General features: G+C 36.0%; 1 pseudogene; it reads right to left on the bottom strand.

Moving 5' to 3' along the window:
* Positions 1 to 695: 695 nt before the first annotated feature.
* The window catches only part of LOC144252325 (cold shock domain-containing protein E1 pseudogene), a 114,187-nt pseudogene continuing 89,171 nt past the window's right edge, over positions 696 to 25,711 (bottom strand).

The raw sequence follows: 25,711 nt of genomic DNA on the forward strand, positions 1-25,711 counted from the left end.
CACTGCTGGCACACTTTAATTGTATGAAATTCTGCACCATATATACTAATTGTAGTAAAGTTATTTTCTCCCCATCTCAGGAAAAAAAAATACTCTGGAAGACAATTTTCACTGAAATCTAACCAAACTTTGTTAAGTGGATTGTGACAAGATTATAAATGATATGAAAAATAACATTTTAACATTTGTCCATCAACTTAAGAAAATGGTTTGCCTATACAAATTTTTGTAGTTTTTAAAAGGTAATATATCCTACCCTCATATGGTCCTCAGAATTAAAGCATAATGAACAGGAAAGAAAAGGAAAAGATTGAAACTGAGTGCTAAGGCAGAACATCTTGCCAGAAGTAATGAAGGTAGAGTATATACTAAATATCAAGTGCAGAATTTCATAGGGCCAACAAGATAACAGTCTGTATTTTTCACTTACACAGGCGAAGTGGATTTTGCAATTACCAGTTGTGTAAAATGCACCAAATAAAGCTCCTATAATTGATACTATAAGGTGCCACCTTAAGTTTTCCAAGCTGCAACTGTGCATAGTTTTAAAATGGTTTCTTAAATTTATTTATTTTTTTAAACATAACACAAGGAAGGTGTTAAAACTGGTGTAATAGCTCAATAGAATAAGTATTCCAGATTTTGGAAGGGATGAAGAGGGAGATATTCAGAACCCTTCACCAGAATCCCCCCAACTTGATCATAGTGGGTTAATGATGTGCTTTATGGATGTGGTTAGTCAATGGCACCAGCTTGACAAATCTTTCTTTCTGCACCAAATCCCGTTGAGTTATCTGGTCCCCTTGGCTGAAGAAGAACCTTTAGGCGAGGAGTACTAGCATCATCCAGGGTGATGTTCTTCAAGAGATTGACCAACCGGTCAGGTCGAGGAGCTGCAACAGCCTTGGGGCCCTCACAGACTCCCCAAACATTACAGGCACTGCACTTGCCAGTACGCTGATTAAGAATCACTGAGAACTCCACTTCATCTCCTGCTTATAGCTCAATGCCATCTTGAACTTCTTTCACATGGAAAAAGAGCTTCTTGCTATCTCCTACTATGTAGTTAATGAAGCCAAACTGATCTTTCACACACTCTACTGTGGCCCTGCACAGGAGCGTGATGTTATAGGCCATAGTCTGTGCATTTTGGCCCAGGAACTTGACACTCTCCCCTTTCTGCAGGCAATCCCCTTTATTGGCCATTCCAACTATGCCAAATGGATACACCTCACCTTTCATATCCCCCTCATCCATGATCTCAATCATTCCTTGAGACTCAATCTGTGTTGGATCAACACTTCTGAGGGGGCGAATGACTTTACCAGAATAGATAGTGGGATCAGCTTCTTCAGAAATGCCATTCACTGAGTGAGTTTTGTTTACTTTTTCAGCACTGACTTTGTTGCCTTTGCCTTTTGACAAGCTGTATTCCACCATGTCCCCCAGCTCCAGGCTATCGACATCACCAGAGAACTCACTGTAATGGAAAAAGATTTCCTTATTATGATTGGCTGTTTCAATAAACCCAAAATTATCTTTCAGAGTTTCCACATAACCCAAAAGCCTTTTGTTGGAATTACGACCTAAAAGTCACACACAAGTTGCAATCTGATGTCCACTGAGAGCTTTCCAATGACATGAAAGTTTCCTGCATGTTATACAAGTCCTCTTAATTCTTTTCTATTTATGGAATCAGAATCCCAGATACCAATATCAGGCATTCCTGCTTAAAACTGAGAGACTCTGAGTAAACTACATTGATTTTTTTTTAATAATTGGTCCCTGTGTCTTCTCTTATTGTAAGATGAAAGATATTTATCTTACATGTCAGAAAGCTCAATACAAAAATATATTATTCTTACACAATTGGAGAAAAAATGCCAGTTAATCCACTGACAGGGGTTAACAAACAGAAATAACCAACTCAAAAAAAAAAAAAACAACAACAACAACAACAACACCAAGCTGGGGTTGTAGCTCAACAGGAGAGCATTCACCTAGCACATGTGAGGCCCTAGGGTTGATCCATAGAACCACATAAAATAAATAAAATAAAGGTATTGTGTCCAGCTACAACAAAAATATAAATATTAAAAAACCCCACCAAACAAAGAAACAACAACAAAACGAAACAAACAAAAAACACCCATTCAATAACTGGGCAAAAGAACTAAACAGAAATTTCTTAAAAAAAACACAAATATCCAAAATATATATGAAAAACTCTTCTACATGTCTAGCAATTAGGTTAATGTGAATAAAAACTACACTAAAACTTTATCTTACTCCAGCCATAATGGTAATGATGAAGAACACAAACAGTGATACATACTGGTAAGAATGTATGGGAAAGGCACACTTGTACACTGCTGGTGGTACTACATACTAGTACAACAACTCTGGAAAACAGTTTGGAGATTTCCCAAAATCTAAGCAGGGAACCACAACAAGAACCAGCTATCTATGCATCAGTAAACAAGTACAATAAAATTCGCCTAGTATAGTAATTCAATCACATGAGTGTTTACAGTAGCACAATACACAATAGGTAAATTATGAAATCAACCCAGGTGCCTGTGATTAGATGAAAGGATTGAGAAATAGTGGTGCACATACATACAATAAAGTTTTACTCAGCCATAAAAATCAATTATGACATCATCTAAGTGAAATAAGTGAAACTAAGAAACTCAAAGGTCAAATGTTTCATATGTGGAAGCTAGAATTAAGTAAAGAAAAAGAAGGGAAGAACAGAATATCAAAAGATTTAGGGAATATCATTCAGTGTAGGAAAAGGAGATTGAGAGGCAGAGCGGGAATGGGAAAGGGAAAGGAATGAAGAAGGAATTCTTTAATATTAATGTTATATGCATATATAAATATACCACAGGGAATTGCAGCTTTATGTATAAGTAAAAAGAAACAATCAAATATAAATAAACAGACAAGTGAAAGGAAGTTCAGGAGAATAGGAGGAGGAGACTGGAGGAGGAGAAGTAGGACAGAATGGAAGAGAGGAAATCATAAATTCAACTGAAATTCCATGCATGTATGATTTTGTTGGGATGAACCCAACTACTATGTATAACTATAACCACTAATAAAAAATAATATTGAAAATGTATTCTCACTTGTAATGACAATCCTGTAACATAATGCTAATCTACTTTCCAAAATTCTTTTTACTTGCATTCCACGTTAATTGCTACTTAATGTTATTTATAATTTTAACCAAAATTCAGAAATTTTGTGATTCAACAAGATTCATGCTGATCTACACAGATTATTTTTAGCATCATGAAAGATACTAAATCATTTGCATTTTTAAGGAACAAAGCTGAATAGTAATACATAGTACAGCTCACAATATTCATGAGTTACTACTTCTAGCAATAATTTACTCAATTCTAGCAATGAGCGACCTAATCTGCCTTTCAAAAATTCCAATGAGAACATGATTTTTATAGGATATAGAAAGAAAATTACTTAAATATCAAATTCTCAATTCAAAAAATTAATCCCATTTGAAAGAGATTGATAATATATTATGTAGGCCATATTCTTGTATATCAGTAAAAATTACCATGAAAACTTTATCAAAATATATTATAAAATAGGAGCTATAACCTCATTTATACAGGAGAAGTAGGTGATCTGAGGGAATGCTGCAGTTGTCAATAGCAAACTAAAGAACATGTGTGCCCAGCATGTGGGAGGCAAACCCTGCACACCACACGACACGGTACTATGACTCAAGGAGGACCACATCAGGTTACTCACAGAAGCTTAAAATTCAGATTTCTACATGAGTCTCTTGAACTCTAGATGTGGACCCAATTCATGGAGGGATAACTCCTAAATATACACATGAGCTACAAAAGAAGGAGGAGGAATATGAGGAGACCTTCCAACATTTGTTACTATTCTAATCGAAAAATTACTGCTTATAATCAGTATTTGTTAACATAAATCACTGTTAATTTCAAAGAAACATTTCAAATATTTTGGAAATAATGATGATTGATGTTTATACCGTGTTTTGACTTCAATATCTGCGTTGATTGAAAGCAGTTTTGTTGTTACTGATGTGTTCCTATAAAAGATAGCATAGTGGAGAGGAGTTTCACACTTGTTGTGAACATTTGGATTGGCACCATGTTCTAGAAGAATAATTGCACATTCCTCTTCCTCATATTAAAAGGCCTGTTGGTTTTAACCAAAAAATAGATTATAAATTTGGAAAATCCAAGAAAAACATTTCACATGTTTTACTCATTAGTTATAACCAACTGGCATTAATCAATTTTTCTTCTAAGCATTGCATCAAATTAATTTTCTGCAAAACCATTGGCTACATCTGCCTTCATCAACGGTATGTTGTCATCACTGTCTCACAGGTCAACGTTGTATTTCATCTTCACTATAAAAGCCAGCACTGCTGGATTGCCACAGGCACAGGCATAATATAGAAGGGTTCTATGCAAGTAAGGAGGCTTTGTTAGGAATTCATAAGGCACCTTTTGAAATATCCAGCTATTAATGCAATTATAAACATTTAATAGTTCATAATTCCTCTATTTTCTTCTGAAGAAGGTACAATATTTACTAGCTGTCATTACTTAATAAACTAATGAATGATCGGCCTATGCCATTGACACTTTCTTTCATGTTTCTTGTTTCTGATATTGTTTGGGATTGTACCCTGGGGTACTCAACTACTGAGTCATATCCTAAGCACTTATTAATTTAGTTTTTAAAAAATTCTGATGCAGGGTTTCACTAAGTTGCCCACCCTGACCTTGTGCTTCCAATGCTCTAGCCTCAGCATCCTTACTCACTGGAATCATGGGTATGTTCCACTGTGCCTGGTTCCATTGATTTTACTTACTTTTGTCTCTTTATTTTCATAGTTCTGGGGATGGAACCCAGGACTGAAGCATTATGGGTAAAGAAGGGCTATACCATAGAACCACATCCCCAGAGCAGAGTGGCCCACTTGCCTAGAAAGAACATGGCCTTAAGATTTAGCTCATCTTCGGTTTGAGTTCTACTTTAGGCTCTGTGATGTACTAGTTATCCTACAGTCATACTCTCCCTCAGTTTCCTAAAAAACACAGGATTAAAATTAGTATCTCCCAGGGTCCTAATTTGATGCTTCATGGAGAATCTATTTAAAACATTTGAAGAGTTTCTAGAACAAGGAACAGCTCCATAATTGGTAGCTACTGGAATCAATACTATTGCTTTTATCAACTAAGAGTATTTCAATTATTAAATTAGTAGCATTATAGTGACTTTTGCAGATATCTTTTAAAAACTATGTATTTCAATGAGTCTTGGATGCTTTTTTCCCCTATCATTTTAATAACACTGACATTGGAATACCACTAAAAATTCAGGCTGCATTACAACTATAATTGGCAGCATTTAATTTTTTTCTTCTTACACAAAATAAAGAACCATCATAATCCATGGTGCCTTACCTTAACTGAAATGTAAGACAAACAATATATTTATGGCAGTTCTAATCACATGGATGACATTTAAATTAAATTCAGTTCTTAAAAAGTACTATAGGTAAAGTAGGCTGAATAACAAGAGCAAAAGACCAAACTAAAAGTAAATACTTTCTTATTTTTCCCCAAGTAACTTAATCCCAAGGGAAAAAGAATCCAAATGAATTAGTATGGTTAAATTAATTCAGTGTTTACATACACAGGATATATGTGAATCAGGTGTTTTCAATGATTAGTATTTAATACTGTCTTAATTTTCCACAAGGGGAGTTGACAATTTCTTACCTCCATAAATGCTTGATGGAAAAGGAGGAAGAACTGTTTTACTTGAAACTGAGTCCTATCACTTCAGTTTTAATTAACTGGTCACATAAAGAAAGTTTTTGTGTAAGAGTTCTGTGAGATACTAGAGTATGTCAAATACAAAATAAGTAGCTGTGCAGTTTTTGAGCATAAAAAAAAGTATTCAGTTTATGAGTACAAATGAATAGAATTAAAGAATAGATAAGTATAGTTGAGAACTTCAGTATTTTTAAGTGAAACTTTTATAAAGTAAAGCAATACTTTTGCAGTAGCAATAATATTTTATACTTGCTCTCTTCTATTTCCATCAGAATGCAACCAAAACAAAATTATTAACCTATAATTGCATATGTGAAATAAAATATGCATATATAAAAAGTGTATTGTAGTAATATCTACAATAGATGAAAGGCACTATAGGATGTTAATACAGAAATGTACTAGAAGAAAACAAATGCTTCTTCATGTTGGAAAAGGTGTTTAAGAAATAATAAATTGAAAAGAAGACTTCCTTTTTTTCTACCTCTCTTTTTAAAATCTATTATGTTGTTGATGATTACAATGTTTTTGTTGTTGCTGTTGTTGTGCTGAGGATTGAACCCTTACCCTTGATCTTGCTATGCAGGAGGTACTCTAACATTTGAGCTTCGTTTCCAACCCTGGAATTTAATTAAATCAAATAAAGTACTCTTTTACAGATGCTCAAGTTATGGTGATATATGAACATAGAAAATATATTTATTGTCCTTGGTAAGAGAAGAAATTTAAGTCTAACAAATGAGATAAATTTTTCAGCTACAATGATTTGAAGGTGAAGAGTAGTGCTATTGGGCTGTTGATTAAGGTTTGAGATGTTTAATGCTCCTCGAATAGATGATTGGATGGTAACTTCTATGCAGCATTTAAAACTGTGCATGCCACTACCTAAAAATTCCATTTCACTCTTTGTACATATATTTGAGTAATCTTTTTATCTTGTTCCAGTCACTTATCTTTTGGCAACTGGCAAACAAGTAATTTGTGAAAGTTAATAATGTATTTTGATACACAGAATGTCAAATTTTTGTTCATCGCAAACATTTTCTTAGTGTCATCATGACCCTAAAAGACTGCATGTAGAACTCAAAAATGTAATGATTTTTTTATTTGTTTCTTGTGAAATCAATAACCATAGGAAGAGCTCACATTTTGGGTCAGTGAATATTCCTATGCACAAACCACCAGCAGCACCTACCTTTGATACCATTAATCCCCTCAGAACAGGGTAGGGCAAGGTACTGTAGGACAGCTGCAGGTAGCTCTGTGCAGAATAGGCACCCTTGTGTGCTGCTCCCTTGGCACCAGTGACTGAGAGCCTACACTAACTGGATGCTCTCAACCAATGCCCTGCTATCCCTGCTTGAACAGATACAGAGTAATGCATAACTACAGGAAAGGGCAGTGGAATCAGCAATTATGGAATTTTGTGCAAAAAGCTTTTGGCAGATGCTTTTTTTAGTTTAGTCTGCCTAAAAATGGTGACAAAATTGAAAAAAAGCATGTTGTGTTTTGTGTTTTAGAAATTATGAGAGCTGCCTGTGAACTCTAGTGTCCTCTGTGGGGAGGTAACTAAAGTTAATAAAGCTATTTGCAGAAAATTCAGGGCTTGTCAACAACTGTTGTTATGAAGATGGTTGGATGATCAAGATGACAATGAGTTATCCTTAAGAATTTGATGAACTAGTGAGTAAAGCATGTGAGAAATAAGTAAAATCTTTATTTAGGGGTGGAAGACACATCCCTAAATATACCAGTGTGAAGCAGTTTTAAAAATTAAAAAAAAAATAAGAAAGAACATGGAGCCATCTTCCAACTTCAGAGTTCTTGTGAGGCCCTCAGGATACAACAGATAATAGATTGTATCTGAAAACTTTTCAATTCTTTTGAAAATGTGTACATTAAAAGATGCTGTGTGTATTAATTTATTTTTTTAAAAATCAGTCACCCTATAAGGAAATTATAATTACTTGGGAAACCAGTTGAAGTTTTGGGTTTATTTAGCTGCCAATTAGAAGTCCTGGGTACTGAACTTCCAAGGTTTGCAGGTCCTGGATATTGAGCACTCCATAGGATATTAAAGTCAAACATCCTGGTGAAAGGAGAACTGGTCTCCCTTCTGCTCTGCCCCCACCGGCACAGCCTGGATGGTGCAGTCTTCCATTCCATCAGGACACTCTTCTAACCTACATAACTGACTCGCACTTTGGCCTCCAGGATTCATTCAAATTTGTGAAATGAGTAAATAGGTGCATGGAGACACTCAGGACCTCTCTGTTTCTCTAGGGCTTTCAGGTCAGGACCTCCACAAATGGCCCACACCAGCCAGTATTCCTGCTCAATCTCCCTTGATAAGCTTCTTCATTGGCAATAATAATTTTGGTAAGTCATTTTTTTAAAGAGATGAGCACTATACCCAGGTTCTCATACATGCTAAATACTCTATAACTAATCCATATACCCAACACCTCTGTCAATGCTTTTAAACAAAATAAGATTACTATAAAATGGTTTGGTGTTGGTGGGGGTTTGAGGAGGTGACAATTGGAGGAAGCCATAGATGGAAGACAGAGTTTGTGGTAGCAGGTGAAAGGCCTTGTGAGAACCACACTCCATGCTCTTCACACTGCTGAGGTTTTGGGAGACCTTTCTGTACCATGCCCATCAAAAAAGGAAACACTGCCAGCCTAGCCTCTTCAGAACTAAATACATAACATTAATCAGATAGACTGCATAGACATATGTGGACTATTTAATCCATCAATAATGAATTCATTTGCTTCATCATGAAACAATGAACATTCGTTAAAATAGTTCATACTGCCAGGCATGGTGGAGCACTCCTGTAATCCCAGTGGTGCAGGAAGCTAAAAGAGAAGGATTGGGATGGGGATGTGGCTCAAGAGGTAGCGCGCTCGCCTGGCATGCGTGCGGCCCGGGTTCGATCCTCAGCACCACATACCAACAAAGATGTTGTGTCCGCCGAGAACTGGAAAATAAATATTAAAAATTCTCTCTCTCTCTCTCTCTCCTCTCTCACTCTCTCTTTAAAAAAAAAAAAGAGAAGGATTGCAAGTTCAAAGCCAGCCTCAGCAATGGCAAGGTGCTAAGCAATTCAGTGAGAACCTGTATCTAAATAGGGCTGGGGATGTAGTTCAGTTGTCAAGTGCCACTGAGTTCAATCCCTGAAACCAAAAATCATATTTTTTGGTACAAGGTAAATACAAGAAATAGAGATAATTTTTTTGCACCCAATGAGATCCAAAAGAAAGAAATAGCAGGTTAATGATAAGATAAGAAACAGAAACCATTTAATGCCTGGAGGCTAAAATATACAACTATGGATTAGGATTGAATTACATATAAAATCAGGGGAGAAAAAATTTCAGAAATAAATGAGAATAGAGATATAATACATCAAAATTGATTGTGTAATTAACAGCCATAAATAAATTACATACCTATATATCAATGGCAGGTGAACTGAAAGAGAAATTATGAAAACTATACCATTCACAATAGCCTAAGAAAACAATAAAATACTTGGGATTATATAGAACAAATGATTTGAAATATTTCTACAATTAAAACTACATAACACTGAAGAAAGAAATTACAGAAGACCATAAAAGATAGAAAATCTCCCATGTCCTTGAAAGGCAGAATTAATATTGACAAATTAACCATGTGACCAAAAGTGCTATACGGATTCAATGCAATTCCTATAAAAATACCAATGACTTTTTGTAGAACTAGAAAAATCACCCATAAAATTCATTTGCAAATATTAGAGAACCAGAATAGCCAAAGCAGTCATTAGCAAGAAAAGTGATGCAGGAGGCATCACAATCCACAGGCCTTAAACTACACCACCAAGCCATGGTAACAAAAACAGCATGGTACTGGCACCAAAACAGACTCACAGAACAATAGTAAAGAATAGAATAAACAGTAAAAAACCCACATAAATACAGTTAACTAATACTAGAAGATGGGGCCAAAATATACACTGGAGAAAAGATACCATCTTCAATATATTGTGCTGGGAAAACTAGAAATACACATGTAGCAAAATAAAATTAAACCCCTACTTTTCATCCTACACAAAACTCAAAGTGGGTCAAGGACTTAGGCACTAGAACCCTAGAGACCCTGCAACTAACTGAAGAAAATGTAGGCCCAAATCTCCATCATGTCAGCTTAGGAACTTACTTTCTTAGCAAGACCCATAAACCACAAGACGTAAAATCAAGAATAAATAAATGGGATAGAATCAAAGAAGCAGATTTTAAACTTCTTCTCAGCATAAGAAACAATAATATGAAGAGAAAGCCTACTGAATGGGAGAAAATCTTTACCACATGCACCTCAGATACAACATTAATCTCCAGAATATATGAAGAACTAAAAAACCTTACAACAACAACAATAATAATAATAACAACAACAACAACAATGACCCAATCAATAAATGGACTAAGGATCTGAACAGAAACTGAGAAGAAGAAAAAATACAATCAACAAATATATGAAAAAATATTCATCTCTAGTAACTACAAAAATGCAAGTCAAATCTTCATTGAGATTTCATCTCACTCCAGTCAGAATGGCAATTATCAAGGATACAATCAACAATAAATGTTGGTGAGGATGTAGGGAAAAAGGTACAATCATACCTTGCTGGTGGGGAGGCAAATTTCCAAATTATCAGTATGGAAAACAGTATAAAGATTCCTCAGAAAACTTGAAATTTACCCAGTTATCCCTCTTTTCAGTTTATACCCAAAGGATTTAAAATCAGCATACTACAGTGGTGCAGCCACATCAATGTTATAGCTAAACAATGAAACTTAACTAAGTGCATTTCAACAGATGAATTAATAAAGAAAACGTGATATACTTACACAACCAGATATTACCCAGCCTTAAAGAAGAATTAAATTATGGCATTTGGAAGTAAATGAATGGAGCTGGAGAATACCATGCTAAACAAAATTAGCTAAGCCCAAAGAACCGAAGGCCAAATGTTTTCACTGATTTTTAGATGCTAATTGATAATAAGGCTTGGAGTGGGTAGGGAAGAACAGATATACTATGGACCAGGCAGAGGGGAGTGAAGGGAGGGGAAGAGGAATGGAGGTCGGAAGAATCGCAGGATGGATCTGATATAATCACCCTATGTGCATATATGACTACATGACCAGTGTGATTCTACATCATGTACAACCAGAAGAATGAGAAGTTATACACCATTTATGTATGATGTGTCAAAGTGCATTCCACTGCCATGTATAACTAAATAGAATGAATAAAAATGCTTTAGGTGCTCAGGAAAAAAAAGCACATATCAAATAACTGGAAAAGATTAAATGGTGTATCAAATATGAAAGCAGCATTAGAAATCACCTGATGAAATTCACCTATTTCATTGGAAACTTTTAAAAATTCTAACATATTCCCAACCAGAAGAAATAGAAAGTCAAATAATTTATCAAAATTATACTACATATAGAATTATATTAAAAATACTGTGATGCAGACATTTTTCAGGCTTAAAATTGGCACCCATGCTTCTCAAGGATAAAAGTGATGGGCATGGAGTCAAACTAAGGGAGTTCCCTCTATAGCCATCTGTTTACTTCTCTGGCTTAGTATCCTTAATCCTTAGAGCAAGTTATACTACTCCACCACAAAGATGAAAGATCAACCACAAGAATCACGGCAGGCACATGGAAGGAACACCAGAATTGGAGGTGAATGAGAAAGGAGGGCTGCTATTACTATTATCAATATGATGGATTAAAATTAGCTTCCCTGTGTGCCTAACGCTAGGAATCCAAAGAGAGATGAGATAATATGAAAGTTTATTAAATCATAAAAATGAAATTATGTCATTTGCAGAAAAATGGGTGGAGACCATAATATTAAACAAAATAAGTCAAACTCAGAAGGTCAAGGATCATATGCTTTCTCTCATATGTGCAAGCAAGAGAGGAAAAAGAAAAAGAATGGTGTGGGGGATGATCTCTGAAAAATCAAAGGGAGATAACTAGAGAAAAAGACCAAGGGGTGGGAGGTACGCAGGGAGGGCAGAAGTGCTGGGAAGCAATATTGGCCAAATTATATTGTTAAATTGTGTGCATGTATAAATATGTAACAAAAAATCTTGCTATGTACAATTATAATGCACAAATTAAAAAATCTGTAAAGAAAAATAAAAGCCACTGGCACTGATTATGTTTCAGCTAAAAAATGTATAAATATCTATAATCACTTTATGTCCCTCTGTCTCTTGGAAGCCATATTCCATACATATACATGTATCTATAAGTATTTCTGCATATATGTATATTACTAAATATATACATAGATAGATAGATAACAACACTCAAGACTCACAAAAGAACTTAACCTATTCATAAGCAGGATAAGCCTCTGGCCTTCTAAACATACATCCACTTAATTAAAGACAGTATGATTCATGCCCTTTATATAATGGCTTGTGGTTTTCTAACTTAAGTGCTTTTGAGTTGGGTCATTTATTTATTTTAACCCCATTTTGAAATCTCTACACATACATTCATATTTGAAAACAGAAAGGGATAGACATCCTTTCCAATCTTGAAAGTAAAAAATAAAATACCAAATAAAAATGCTATTATATATTTTCCAGCTTCCAAAATAGTTCTAAATGCAAAGTAGGTGCTAAAGAAGAATTTTCTGAATAACAAAGGAATAAGAATCAAAAATAGAAAACCAAAAAAGTAACCTTACCCTTATGTTTTATAAAGTCAAAATAAAACTACTTACTTACATATCATAATATAGAGTTATGGTAGCTTATAGTTATAGGTATCTAATTTTATGAGCATTTACTCCCTGATGAAGAACATTTATGGTTTAAGGACAGATCATCCATTTCTACACCAATATCAATCATACTGCCAACCATAGGAAAGTTCATTACTGAATTCTCACTCTGTGCCATATGTTAATGGAGGACAAGGGAATTCCACTCCACTTTAATTCATATGCTCACATAATTTTAAGAGCTGTATTAAAATCATGTCACTCTACTACAATCATTTTTAAAATAATGGTTTATAAGTATGACGAAGGAGTGATTCAAAATCTTATTTTATTACATCTACCATAGAAATGTACCTTGATATTTGTGATTCAACTACATGATCAAATGTTTATATTGCCCATTAGGTAGAGTTATTCAGTTTTCCATACAAATCCATGCAACACTTACTTACTTCACCCTGTCAGGAAATAGATTTAGAGGTAAAAATATCTGTTTATTTAAAAACTGTGTAGTGACTACGACTCTCAAAATATCAGTGAAAAACATACTTATGATTTATCTTGAGAAAAATGTCACTTAATATTAAAATGATAATTGGAAGATAATAATTGGAACAGCTCAGTGAAATTTCCCACAAATGGTTAACAAGTCACAACATATAACCACCATTATAGCTGAGGAGGATATAAGTTGGTTCCAAAATGCAATTATAACTTGAAGCTTTTAATTTAAATTTTCCTTCTCTTCAAATCAAGTAGCCTGGCCTGAAGAACTCTCCAAATCATTTGAGATAAGCTTATGCATATTAAATAATAATATTTCCTGGAGGATCTAATGGATCAAATTTATAATCTCATTCAATTTTTAAAAATTTTACTTTGAAGAGAAACTCACATTGAAGCAAACTGGTATAAATGAAAATGTAAATCTTAATATATAAAATTGAGAAACATTAAGTTACACTTCAAAATAGACTTAAAGCCTAGAAAAGAATAAACTGAAAGAAAACAAAAGCTGAAAATTTAATTAAAAGTATCTCCTTCCCTGTTAATAATTATCTATTAATATGACTAATATATGAGAAAACAATTTTAAGAAGGAAAGTCTATTTTTGCTCACATTTTCAAAACTTTCAGTACATGTTTGGGAAAACCATTGTTTTGGGCTCAAGGTCAAGTAGAAAATCTTGGCAAAAGGTGAAGAAGAACATAGAAATTCAGACTAATGAAATTAAATTTTTTGATCAAATAGCACTAGAAAAAAATTAAACATTAAAAATAAGATAGACATTTTTTTTTTATTGGTCGTTCATAACATTACATAGTTCTTAATACATCATATTACACGGTTGATTCACGTGGATAATGAACTCCCGCTTTTACCCCGTATACAAATTGCTGTATCACATCAGTTTCCCTTCCATTGATTGACATATTGCCTTTCTAGTGTCTGATGTATTCTGCTGTCTGTCCTATTCTCTACTATCCCCCCTCCCTTCCCCTCCCCTCCCCTTTTCTCTCTCTACCCCTTCTACTGTAAATCATTTCTTCCATTTGTATTATCTTGTCTTGCCCCTCCTTTCCTCTTATATGACATTTTGTATAACCCTGAGGATCGCCTTCCATTTCCATGCAATTTCCCTTCTCACTCCCTTTCCCTCCCACCTCTCATCCCTATTTAATGTAAATCTTCTTCTCAAGCTCTTCGTCCCTACCCTGTCCTTGTTTACTCCCCTTATATCAAAGGAGTCATTTGGTATTTGTTTTTTAAAGATTGACTAGCTTCACTTAGCATAATCTGCTCTAATGCCATCCATTTCCCTCCAAATTCTATGATTTTGTCATTTTTTAATGCAGAGTAATACTCCATAGTATATAAATGCCACATTTTTTTTTATCCATTCATCTATTGAAGGGCATCTAGGCTGGTTCCACAGTCTTGCTATCGTGAATTGAGCTGCTATGAACATCGATGTAGCAGTGTCCCTGTAGCATGCTCTTGTTAGGGCTTTAGGGAATAGACCGAGATAAGATAGACATTTACACACACGATCCATACAGAATCCCAAAGCAAAAAAAAAAAAAAAAAAAAAAAAAGATTAAGATAAAAAGCAGCTCTGCAAGACATTATAATCAAAGGACCCAGCAATGAAAATAGGGAAAAATAGTAAAAGATACACAAGAAAAACATTAGGTCACATTTGTATAAATTTATATTTGTTTGTATAAATTTAATTATACTTATGTTTATAAGCCTCAGTTCAAACTTCTCATCTCAGACTCTAAAATCAAGGGGGGGGGGGTTGGAATGAAATATTCCAAGCTTCGAAAGGAAACACTTTCCAACCAAGACTGCTATATCCAGAAAAGTTATGAATGGAATAAGAAATGACATGATCAATGAAATAATCCAGACACAGAATGCAAAGTGTTGAATGTTTTATCTCCTATGCAAAAGCTAGAGAGAAAAATGAAGAACAAATAGGGGATCACATGTAAATAGAAGATCACACAGTGATGAGCCACCTGACTGGTTACAAAGATGTAAGAGGGTAAAGCAGTAGCTACAAGATGAAATGTACTTTGGAATAAATAAAAATGCCCTGAAGCTTCCGAGAATTCTCTCTCAATGATGTCCAAAATTAAAAACAAAAGTCTATGTCCTAAAAAACATCAGATGATTTAAGTGCCAGAGGAAAGGTACATTGCATATGTATCAACCGAGGCTATGGAGAGAGTTCATTCATAAGTCCCCAGAAGCAGTACAGAGTGCAGTGAGTGAGTGGAGGGCTGCTGGCACACTTCAGAAGAATCCCATAACTCCTTACTTTCTTCATTTCAGTCATGGTTTTCCCATATGTTGGTAGATTGTTGGGTTTTTACATTTCTATCCCAAGTACAATATCAATATCCATTTTGCTATCTTTGGTTTTGGTCTAATTCTGCAGTATGTCACAGCTTTTTTTTTTTCCTCAAATAACCTCAAGTCCATGGTCAAAGGCTGGTTCTCCAATACAGATGCAGGGACACAATCAGCTCTGATCAGCTACTGATGCACCAGGACAAACAACATCATGTCTTGACCAGCAAGCAGTGCTGCAAGAACTTCCACATCTCCAAACAGAGCTACCAAAACAGGCACAAATTGATAATGGCTCATGAGCAGAAAGCCGATGTCACCATCAGCACAGTTGATGCCACGATATGCAATACTCACACACACAGTGATTACCTACCAGGTAATCATCATAAGACCTGTTTCTGGAAAATGGGGTGCATGGTGTTAGCCAAAGACCAATCAACAAACAATTCTACTTTTCCAAAAATACAAAGACCCCATCCATTCACAGCTTCTACTTCCTTGGTGAGAACAACTTCCTGTTCTCTCAAACCCAAACCTCAATATGTGAGTAAGTCAGACTAGCACTATGCATCCGTTTCTTAACAACACTTATCTTTGATACTGGTCTTTCCTTTTTCTCCTTCTCCTGTGACTATGAGAAGGTACACTTCACGGTGCTGATCAATGCATCCACAACCTCACTTGCTTCAGACATACAGCTGAGCTCTCAGAGAAGCAACCTGTGAAAATTTAGGGAGGTTTTTCCACTGATGCGGGGCCTACGCTGCACAGACTGTTAGAAGGTCCAGACACTATTCCCGCTCATGAAGTATCTCGCCTCTCAATTTCTGGGCCTCCCTGATCCAAGCTCAGAAGCCTGCGGCCAGCATTGATGGCTTCTTCTTCCCCTCAAGCAAAAACAGGAAAGAGGCTTTGCTCCTGGAGCTATAGGTCTCAACAAGGTATAATCCTCCATTTTGGCATGCTGTGGATGTCCAGGGATTGGGGGTACAAAGTTCAACATGCTGGTATTTACACAGGACACCTGCATATTCAACTTTTCAGTGGCAAGGTAGTTCTTAAGATGGGTGAGCCTTAAAACAAATTGAATGGAACAGACAGCAAAGTTACTGAGTATTCAGCTTGCACAAATTGATGCCAAATGTCAGTGGAAAGACACTGTTTACTGGCAAAGGTAAAATAAACTTCAAAGTACCAGAAGAGATACAAAAAGTGCTTTGGGAAAGGTAAGCTTGTTTTGAATTATAGGACTCATTTGTATACAAAACAATGACACCCTACCAACCAGCAAGAATCCATTGGGGAAAAAGTTACAAGTTTGAAGGAGACTCCGCATTGAGAAAAAAAAAAAAAGTGCCAAATGATTTTCAGAACCTGGATTTCATATTTGCTATTTTGATATGTTTGATAAGAAAAGAAGTTCCTCTCTAACCAATGCCCACAAGCAGTCACCATGAAACACCTCCCCCACCCTTCAGTGACCCTACCTTACTCCCAGGTGCAGGGCCTACATCTTTAAGGACACACATCCCTACTGGGTATGTGTCCCCAAGCTTGGCATTCCCTAACCTCTGCAAAGATCACTCAGCCAATGCCCAGACTTAAACTGCTACTCCTCAGCCAGTAGCCCCTGTGCTGCCTCCCACTGCTTCCCCTCCCTGCACTCCCAACCCACACCAGCCTAACCCCAACATGAACCCTGTCCTGACAGGGCCCTGCATTCTACCTCTTCCACTTTCTGAAAGCTCCACTGCCTCCCACTCTCCTGTTGATCACTAATACATAGGCACACATCCCAGGGCTTCCAGGCAGCCAATACCCTGTATTGCATGTAGAAGGCAGGTGGTCCTCCCAGTAGCAATTTTCAGGAGCACACTTCTCCATCATGTAGGCCACAACTAACCCCCAGTTTTCATCATTCCCCTGGAGTCAAGCATGATCCATATCTGGGGTCTCTCTTCCATCCTCAAGCATTGGTGGTGGTGTCTGCCAAGTTTATGTTGAACCAGAGCCCACACTGCCTTGCTGCTCAAATGCAAACCAGTGCCTCCTAGCTTGCAGCAGGACCTCCAAGGGTCTCCCATCCACTGACTCATGGCCAGCCTCAGAATCTCTCTTGAGGACCTGCAAGATCACACTTGGTTTGAGTGTGAGACCTGATGTTTCTAGGGGTCATTCCCTTAGCATTGGAGCACCATTCTTCCCATTATACTTGGTGTCCCATCCCATCAACACAACCTGTCATACACAAAAATGGAAATTAGAGTGAAACATTATCAGGAAATACTCTTCACAAGAAAACAGCTTACTGACTTGAGGCTTGGAAACATTCTCCTACTCAGCAAGCAAGTCCTGAAAACTACCAGGCCAAGGATTGTAGACAATAATGCTGCTATGTCCATACACCTCTAATACCAACCACAATGTTTTACTAAGCATTCAGAAAACAGGAATAAATTTATTAAAACTGAGCATGAACAGAATGACCTAAAATAACCCATGTTAATATTTAACTATTAAAAACATGTACAACTATGGTACATCTAAGTTTCTACTGCTCAAAATATAAACATTGTTTACAACAGAATGTCAGAAAAAACAAGAACTTCACTCCATAAATGACTTTTTTAAAGTTTATATACAGAAGGAAACTGGAAGCAAGAAAGACAGATAAGGAAAGGCAAGACAATGTCCTCCATTATTACTGTAGTAACAGATCAAAGGTAAACTAAAACAATTCCAGATTCTTCCACATAGGAAAGATACACACAAATCTCAATATATAGCTAATTTTTTTCTCAACATATAATGCTTTTCTGTTCAGAAATACCTTGAAGTATCATACTGAAGAATCCTTTTTTCTTCCTACTTGAGAATGTCATGGTCCCCCTGAGGCTCAAAATAATTTTGAATACTTAATTGCACACTTGTGAATTCTATTTGGACTCAAAGTCAACTCATCACACATTTCAAAAAGCATCTCCTGTGGTCTTTCTAGATGTCTGTATAGACACTGGGGACCATGTTGACTAATACCACTAGACAGAGCTTCTCTACTTATTGGGAAAGACCAAATAAAATAAACATCAAGGAAGAAGTACACAAAATGTTTCTGGCAACATTAAGTTGTGCATGGACATGGAAATCTTTAGCATAAAAAAGATTGGTTTGATACCATTCAGTTGAACTGGGATGAACGACCAGTGAATAAGAAAATAACCACTCCTGAGGAAAATCAGGTGAAATACAGACCTGCACTGAAAACCTACAAGTTCTTCTTCAGAGGAAACAGTACCACTGGCAACTCATGTTCTGAACCTTGACTTCAAATGACACTGCTTGCGGTCACTTATTAATGAAAGAAATCTCTCTTCCATTCCAGTCCAAGTATGCTTCCCACACCCTTAAAGCCCCAAAGATACCCACCCCTCCTGGTTCCTAAGCTTGGCATGCTATCACCTCTGCAAATCTGCTCCCACCAACAAACACCCAGACTCCACATCATCTGCTCTGCAAGGAACCCCTGAACAGGCTCCAATTCTCTCCCCTCCCTGGTTTTCTTCTTACCCCAACTTTCCTCAGAAACATTGTGCTGGTCCCCTGAAACTTCTTTTGACAGGGAATGAAATGCCTTCTCCTCCCCCTGGTCACCCTAGAGCCTTCCCTACCTGCTTCTGAGTTGGGATGGAATTGGCAGGTGATGTCTTCCAGGAAAGTACAGAAGTCTCCAGGTACAACAATCTAGCCTCTTGGGAATGCAACCCTGCTCACATGAAGCATTAAGTTTTTAATTCTTACTGAATCTGCTAAATCCCCACTCAGAATCTGCTAAAAGATCACCTCATGTTTTTCCATGAGCTCTTTTTGTCATTAACATTGTTCCTCTTCTATCCATAATAGAGTACATATTTATAAAGATTCATTTTCATGTAATTTCAAAAACTTTGTGGATTTTTTTAAAAAATTAAAAGTTCTTCTAATCTATATTGTACATTTCATCATATGCTGGCCTGCTCAAGAATTGCCCTTTCATATTCAGTACTTTAGAGGTAAGTTTTGAAACAGGGTGGGATGGTATTCCATGTACATATATTTTTGTCAGTGTTTGACTATTTTAATTAACAATACATTACAAATAAAATAAGGACTGCTTCTGTGTAACAGTGGCCACCCTTATCCAGGTGCTGTGGTGAACACTTTTCAACTCATCTACTCAGTAGGCTGAGACAGGATATCTATACTTTGAGGCCAGTTTCAACAACTTACTGAGAAGACTGGCACAAAAAAAAATGTTTTTAAAATTAAAAATATGTAAGTACATTTGTATGGTAAAGTGCCTCTGGATTTATTAACAAAACAGTGAGGAGGACATCTCCATTGGGAGCTGTCCTGGGAAGTTACTTCAACTTTCCTCCCTGTGCACCCCCCCCAGTCACACCCTCTCTTCCACTCAGGTTTCTCAATTCTGGAGAAAAGCTGTGGCTAAGTGATTAAGATGTGAACTGCTGTATAATGTTTCATTAGATTTACAAAACCCAGAACATCTGTTGGTCCTCAGATAAAATCAGAATGTGTCATGCCTCATCTTAATCTTTAGTTATATGTCAACACAAGGCAAGTAAATTTCTGTGACTTTTAACATACAGAAATAAATTTGTCTATTCAAAGAAAGTACAGGTACTAGACCCAGAAAGTCAATCTCCATTGTGATGGTCCATTTAGAAATGAAAAAAAGAAGACACACCCTGGATGACCAAAATCCTGCTAAGAGAAACATTCTCTCCCTCTGCCTCACAATCCCATCTTTCTCTCCCTATACAAACCTTTTGTGTCCCTGCGATTCCCAAGAGGGAACTATGAGAATGATATCACCCACACCCACACTGTGCTGGAACTTCAGTAAACCTAATTTCTTTCCCACTCATTCTCATTTTCTGACTACTGGTTTTCCATTGATGAGGAGCCTGGACCTGGGTCTGGTAACACCTGGAGTCTGCCAGTCTTCTCTATCACTGATGATGACTCCAAATTCTTAAAAAACAAAACAAAAAAACTCCCTTTTACATCATGGCTACAGGCTCCTGTTTCAACAAATGATTCTCTTGTATTTTCAGAGTAACCCTTTTTATACAGATAGTGCTTTGTGATGAAACACTGATTGTGGAGTGATTACACCCTGTAGCAACTCTTCAGGGTGATAGTGGTCAAAAGGTACACTAAGGCATGTTATTTACTTACAAAATGCTCACACACTATTTACTGAGTGTAAAGAATCATGAGCCCACATAGTTCTTGATGCACCACCTCCAGGGTGTAGAAGCAGACCATCTTTATCTTCTCCCAGAAGCAATAGATCATGATACCAACTAATCTGGAACCTCACACTTCAAAATGAACTCCCAAAATTCTTTATACTTCTATGAGGGTGCTATTTGCCAGCTGTTGGACAAAGGTCAGGTGCCTCCAGGACACAAGCTTTGTTTTCACCACATGATCTGAATGAAGGATGTTGGACAATTCAGATAATGGTATTTTAACCATCTCCTAAGCTCTTATCTTTTTATCTAGAATGCATGACATGTGCCTAAAACTTTTATTGACCTACCCCCTGATTGAGCTCAATTAAATTTAGTGATCATTTGGAAAGTTAATCAGCAGAGAAATTCACAGAAGGGACCTGTCTAGTTATAAACTTGTTACTTTGAAGCACAATAAAATCATTTCTAGATATAAGGTACAGGAACAAAGATCCTTTTTACTTACCTTTTCATATGCTTGTGGTCTTAGAATTTTGCTTCTCTTATACTGTTCCTGTGTCTTTTTATCCATTTTCTTATTTAATTCTTTCTTCTGAAGTAAAAATGTAAATACAAGGAGGAATAAAGTAAGCACAACAAATAGTCATTTGTATTAATACATTTACATATATATAAATTGAAATGAGAATACAGGCTTATTTCTCACTGAGTTCTTTGAGCTTCTTTCACTGATTGTTCTAACACCCTTCAGCAACATCTGTCAACTTTTGAATGAACTAATTTGGTTTTTTTTAATATGATCACAAGCAGAGCCTCTCCCTCTACCTCACCTACCACAAACATCTGCATTTAGAAAATCTGTGATGAATGCTAAACAATATTTTAAATTGTCAACATATAACACATGCTAAAAAATATTTTAAATTTTCAACATCTAACACTGGCAAAGAGGACATAATGTTAAATCATTATATTATCTGGGACAATGGGTTTTAATAAGAATGTCTTATATCTATTCAAACAAACTGAATTAATTAGATTGTTGGGCCTGTTACTGCAGCTTGGCTCAGGGAAAACACAGAAAACAGAGCAGAACTAGGTTTCTATCTATACTCTATGAATTACTGAAATGGGGATTTGGTTATAAAGCCTACATTTTGTGTACCTACATTTATGATTTTAAATAGGATTATCACTGCCTTTATGTCTTGAAAGTATTATGACTCTTTAAATGACCATGACACACATGTAAGTTTTATTTTGGTTTCCATGTATCATTTATCATTGAATTTCTTCAAGAGTTACATGAGTTGCCCATTTAGAAATATTTACAGCAAAGAAAACAATCAAGAGTGTGAAGAGAACCTACAATGGGAGAAAAATTGTTGCCACCTGCACATCAGGTTTAGCATTCATCTCCAGGATATATAAAGAAATAATAAAACTTAACACGGTAAAAACAAGTATTCCAATCACCAAATGGGCAAAGGAACTGAAGAGGAACATCAGAGAAGAAATGCAGATTACCAAAAATATATGAAATAATTGTTCAACATCACTACAAATTAGAGAATTGCAAATTAAAACTACACTGACATTCCGTTTCACTCCAGTTAAAATGGAAATTATCAAGAATACAAGTGATAATAAATGTTGGCAAAGATATGGGCAAAAGGTTCACTAATACATTGCTGGCGGGACTGCAAATTGGTGCAACCAATACTGGAAAGCATTATAAAGATTCCTCAGAAACCTTGTAATGGAACCACCATTTGACCAAGATATCCCACTTCTTAGTCTAAACCCAAAAGACATAAAATCAGCATAATAGACCCAATCTACCAAAGGCCAAATAATCTTTATGATATATGGGTACCTACAAATAATCAGGAGGGAGAGGGAAGAATACAAATTAATTGAATTAGACAAAGGGGAATAAAAGGAGGGTAGGGAAAATGGGAATATAAAAGACAGAATGTATCAAATATAACTTTCCTATGTTCATCTATAAATACACACACAGTGAAACCCCACATTATGTACAACCATAAGAATGGGATCCAAATTAGAAAAAGTTAAATGCTATACTCTATGTATATATAATATTTCCGAATTCACTCTGTCATTTATATAACTAAAAATAGTGAAGAAAAATAATTTAAAAATTCCATACTATAAACCTGCATAGGATGTTCAATGAAATTCTAGTACTATAAATTTAGAAGTGTAATATTATAACTTTGGGGATAATTGATGAGTAAATTTGAGCATTATTATTTTATGCATCTATTCCTGCTCTAAGATACTAAAAGAGGCAGCTACTAAAAGATATGAAGTCCTTTGTAGTACTCTGGGACCATTTCTGGGAAGCAGTCTCACGTCTACAGAGATGCAGGATGTACAGAACTATTCTTTCATGGGACAGGTGGACCCATACTACAGCTGCACTGTGACTACAACCTTGTGTGTTGCATGTACTTTTGGTGGGAGCACAACTTTACTGAGCTTCATATCCTAGTTTATTCAGTGTCAGTGATGCCTGTGTGTACCTTATAGTGCTGCCACAGGAAGTACAGGGAAGAGGGCATAGTAAGTGCTCAGTACATACTCTGAGTTGAATAGGCATGTCCTTCCCAGCACATCAACTTATTACCTCACCTGCAAATGAGGTTTTTGCATATGAAAATGTTATAAGAGGCTATAGTCAATAAGAGTAGGCTAAAATCTAATGACTCATGATCTTAGAAGAGTAAAATTTGGACAAGAATACCTGTACAGAGAGAACACCATGTAATAATGGTGATAGAAAAAGGACAGAAGAATCTACATGTCAAGGTATGCCAAGTATTTCCCACAACCACTGAAAGCTAGATGAGATAGGGAAAATTTCCCCACTAGACATTTCAGAGTAAGTACATTATTATATTCCAGTTTGGACTCCTAGACTTTGGTACAATAAATTTATTTTTAATATACCCAGCAAGTATTATTTTTCAGAATAGTCCTAGGAACCCAAATGGACACATATGTTTGGCTCCTCCTTGACAATAGAGGGGTTACTCCCAGACTGGTAGCTTCTTTTCGTCAAACGGGAAAAGAGGAATCCCAATGTGGTCAGCAACATCCTGTGTCCACAAAGTCCTGGATAAAATATCATGAAAACTCAGTTTGGAATTCTAAGAGCAAATCATAATCTGAAATTCACATGGAAATCAACAATCCAAAAGATGAGATTCTAAAAACTGATATGTAAACAGTGCTTGAAGTACAGATGTAGGGCTTGCAGTCTTCAGGTAAAAGATCTTCAAATGAGGAAGGCCCATGACACTGGAGGATCCTAAGTTCCCCATTTTAACATGGACATATGCAGGTGTAATCTAAGTAGGAGCTACAGATTTTTCTGTAGGGCAGGGAAAGAAGGTGAAGACTGGACCCAAGGAGGACCATATGTCACCTTCATTGCCCCTGAAATTTCTAGATGACTAGGAATATCAGTTGAAAGTTTTAGACCATGAACATTAGCAAACCCTGGAGGCTTGTAAGAAATACAGATGCTCAGGCCCATCCCTGGCACCTGAGTCAGACACTCTGAGTTGAGGACCAGAAGTCTGAGTTTGAGTGAGCTCTCCAAGTGACTTTGATGCACCCTATTTGGGATGGAATGTTCTAGTCTTGAACAAATGGCCTGGGGTACAAGTGTCAATTTTATTCTCCATAAGGATACATGAGAATTGCAGAACCATGCCCATAGCTTTTCTTTTCCAATCTTCTGACCCTTCAACCTAGTCTCTCTTAAAATCATATATCCAAAATAATATGTGATTATATATACAAAATGGAACATGACTCATCCTTAAAGAAAAATAAAATTAAGGCATTTGCCAGTAAATTGATGGAATTAGAGACTATCAAGCTAAGTGAAATAAGTCAGTCCCCAAAACCAAAGGCTAAATATTTTCTTTTATATGTGGATGCTAATACACAATAAGGAGTGGGGAGGGAATAACAGAAGTTCACTGTAGTAGACAAAGGAGAATAAAGGTAAGGGAGCAGCATGAGAATAGGAAAGACATGAGAATGAACTGGACATAAAGTTATGTTTATATATAAATACATGACCAGTGAAATTCCACCCCATGTACAACAACATGAATGGGATCCTAATTAGGATAAGATATATTCTATCCATGTATAATATCTCCAAATGTACTCTACTGTCACATATATCTAAAAAGAAGAAACAAATAAGGAGTAAAAGGACATGGGGAGGGAAGAAAAAAGGAAATGGAGACACTAGGGAATGATATTGCTTATTTTTATATTAGATTAATATGTCAATGTGTAACAATAAATCCCATCATTCTATAATGCATTAACAAAAATGTGGAAAAAATTGAAAAGTGCATAATGGCATATGAACCTAATTTTCAAACTATGCCTTGGTTCAATTCCCAATACCAAAACAATTTTTTTAATTACATATATATGTATGTATACATATGTACACACACACACACACACACACACACACACAATTTACTATATAAACAAATTTAAGTACAAAAATTCCATGAGATAATCAATAGATTCAGAAAGGCCTGTTCACAACACTCAGCACCCATTAAGGTTTAAAATACCAGAGGGAGGAGTGATGGAAGTTGATTTCTTCAAAATTATAGAAGCTGTGTGTGATAAGCCAAATGCCAAAAACAAATGAAATTTTAAAAATGAAAGATTTTTTCTAAAAACAAAAAAACAAAACAAAAAAGTAAACGTTCACCACTCATTGAATCTCGATCCAGAGCAAACAGGCAACAGAAGAAATCTAATGGCATACACATGAGAAAGAAAAAGTCATGTTGCCTCTGTTTACTTATGACATGAACATTTTACTTAGATGATTTAAAATGCTCCATCAGAAA

Source organism: Urocitellus parryii, unplaced genomic scaffold, assembly GCF_045843805.1.
Source record: "Urocitellus parryii isolate mUroPar1 unplaced genomic scaffold, mUroPar1.hap1 Scaffold_40, whole genome shotgun sequence".
Taxonomy (NCBI): domain Eukaryota; kingdom Metazoa; phylum Chordata; class Mammalia; order Rodentia; family Sciuridae; genus Urocitellus; species Urocitellus parryii.